At 55.6% G+C, this 2500-nt stretch overlaps 1 non-coding gene across 1 annotated transcript in view; it reads right to left on the minus strand.

The window, feature by feature from the left end:
• Positions 1 to 496, minus strand: part of LOC144432257 (small subunit ribosomal RNA) — a 1810-nt gene extending 1314 nt beyond the window's left edge. The window contains exon 1 of the ribosomal RNA XR_013480493.1: positions 1 to 496. This exon is cut by the window's left edge and continues 1314 nt beyond it. This is a non-coding gene — a ribosomal RNA (small subunit ribosomal RNA).
• Between the last annotated feature and the right edge of the window lie 2004 nt (positions 497 to 2500).

Consider the following 2500-nt stretch of genomic DNA (forward strand, 5'->3'; position numbering starts at 1 on the left):
CGTTAGAGTCCTGTATTGTTATTTTTCGTCACTACCTCCCCGTGTCGGGAATGGGTAATTTGCGCGCCTGCTGCCTTCCTTGGATGTGGTAGCCGTTTCTCAGGCTCCCTCTCCGGAATCGAACCCTGATTCCCCGTTACCCGTTATCACAAAGGTAGGCACGTAGCGTACCTTCGACAGTTGATAGGGCAGACACTTGAATGATACGTCGTCGGTGCAGAGACCGTACGATCCGCGTGGTTATCCAGAGTCATCAAACGTCACAGGACGAACCCGGTCGGTTTTGATCTGATAAAAGCGCGCCTCCCGAAGTCGGCGCTTAATGCATGTATTAGCTCTAGAATTACCACAGTTATCCACTTCGCTTACGAGACCAAATAAACCAAGACTGATTTAATGAGCCATTCGCAGTTTCGCTTTACGAGAACTCGTACTTGCACCTGCATGGCTTAATCTTTGAGACAAGCATATCACTACTGGCAGGATCAACCAGATAGCTGCGACAGCTGCGCTCGGCCCTTGCTGGGCCGCCCGGCGCGTGCTCGTCGCATTCGTTTAAGACCGAGGCGATCGCCTGCGGCCGTACTCAGCTTCGACAGTCGCTGGCCGCGACGTCCACGCTCTCGCCGGCAGTGCCAGGCGGAGCGATTTGCGTTTTTTCTTTGCTCGCCCTCTCTCGGGCTCGATCCATTCAGTTTCGCACAAACAAGAGCTCTGCCGGCCGCCTGCAGCGGTGCCTAAAACCCGGGCATAACAATGCGACCGTTCTGCTAGGCCGACAAGCGCTCAAGCCAGACGCTCGATCGAACGCCCCCTACATATTAGTCGAGACAACGGCTCGCTCATTAGCATCGCGTTTGTACTTTAACTTTTTTTGGCTCGGCTTCTTTCGACGCCGATGCCGGCGACGCAGCACTCTCTCGCCCGCCAGCCACCGAGAAAAGGGTGCGCTCCGACCGGCCCCGCACCGCTCTTTCTTGGCTCATTCGAAATTACTGTCTTTCGCTCTGACATGCCTTACCTAGGGTTAGGTTAGTATGCTTGCACGTTTGTACTTTAACTTTTTTCGGCTCGGCTTCTTTCGACGCCGATGCCGGCGACGCAGCACTCTCTCGCCCGCCAGCCACCGAGAAAAGGGTGCGCTCCGACCGGCCCCGCACCGCTCTTTCTTGGCTCATTCGAAATTACTGTCTTTCGCTCTGACATGTCTTACCTAGGGTTAGGTTAGTATGCTTGCACGTTTGTACTTTAACTTTTTTCGGCTCGGCTTCTTTCGACGCCGATGCCGGCGACGCAGCACTCTCTCGCCCGCCAGCCACCGAGAAAAGGGTGCGCTCCGACCGGCCCCGCACCGCTCTTTCTTGGCTCATTCGAGTTTACTGTCTTTCGCTCTGACATGCCTTACCTAGGGTTAGGTTAGTATGCTTGCACGTTTGTACTTTAACTTTTTTTGGCTCGACTTCTTTCGACGCCGATGCCGGCGACGCAGCACTCTCTCGCCCGCCAGCCACCGAGAAAAGGGTGCGCTCCGACCGGCCCCGCACCGCTCTTTCTTGGCTCATTCGAAATTACTGTCTTTCGCTCTGACATGCCTTACCTAGGGTTAGGTTAGTATGCTTGCACGTTTGTACTTTAACTTTTTTCGGCTCGGCTTCTTTCGACGCCGATGCCGGCGACGCAGCACTCTCTCGCCCGCCAGCCACCGAGAAAAGGGTGCGCTCCGACCGGCCCCGCACCGCTCTTTCTTGGCTCATTCGAAATTACTGTCTTTCGCTCTGACATGCCTTACCTAGGGTTAGGCTAGTATGCTTGCACGTTTGTACTTTAACTTTTTTTCGGCTCGGCTTCTTTCGACGCCGATGCCGGCGACGCAGCACTCTCTCGCCCGCCAGCCACCGAGAAAAGGGTGCGCTCCGACCGGCCCCGCACCGCTCTTTCTTGGCTCATTCGAAATTACTGTCTTTCGCTCTGACATGCCTTACCTAGGGTTAGGTTAGTATGCTTGCACGTTTGTACTTTAACTTTTTTCGGCTCGGCTTCTTTCGACGCCGATGCCGGCGACGCAGCACTCTCTCGCCCGCCAGCCACCGAGAAAAGGGTGCGCTCCGACCGGCCCCGCACCGCTCTTTCTTGGCTCATTCGAAATTACTGTCTTTCGCTCTGACATGCCTTACCTAGGGTTAGGTTAGTATGCTTGCACGTTTGTACTTTAACTTTTTTCGGCTCGGCTTCTTTCGACGCCGATGCCGGCGACGCAGCACTCTCTCGCCCGCCAGCCACCGAGAAAAGGGTGCGCTCCGACCGGCCCCGCACCGCTCTTTCTTGGCTCATTCGAAATTACTGTCTTTCGCTCTGACATGCCTTACCTAGGGTTAGGCTAGTATGCTTGCACGTTTGTACTTTAACTTTTTTTCGGCTCGGCTTCTTTCGACGCCGATGCCGGCGACGCAGCACTCTCTCGCCCGCCAGCCACCGAGAAAAGGGTGCGCTCCGACCGGCC

The sequence above is a fragment of the Styela clava genome, chromosome 14 (genome assembly GCF_964204865.1).
Source record: "Styela clava chromosome 14, kaStyClav1.hap1.2, whole genome shotgun sequence".
NCBI lineage: Eukaryota > Metazoa > Chordata > Ascidiacea > Stolidobranchia > Styelidae > Styela > Styela clava.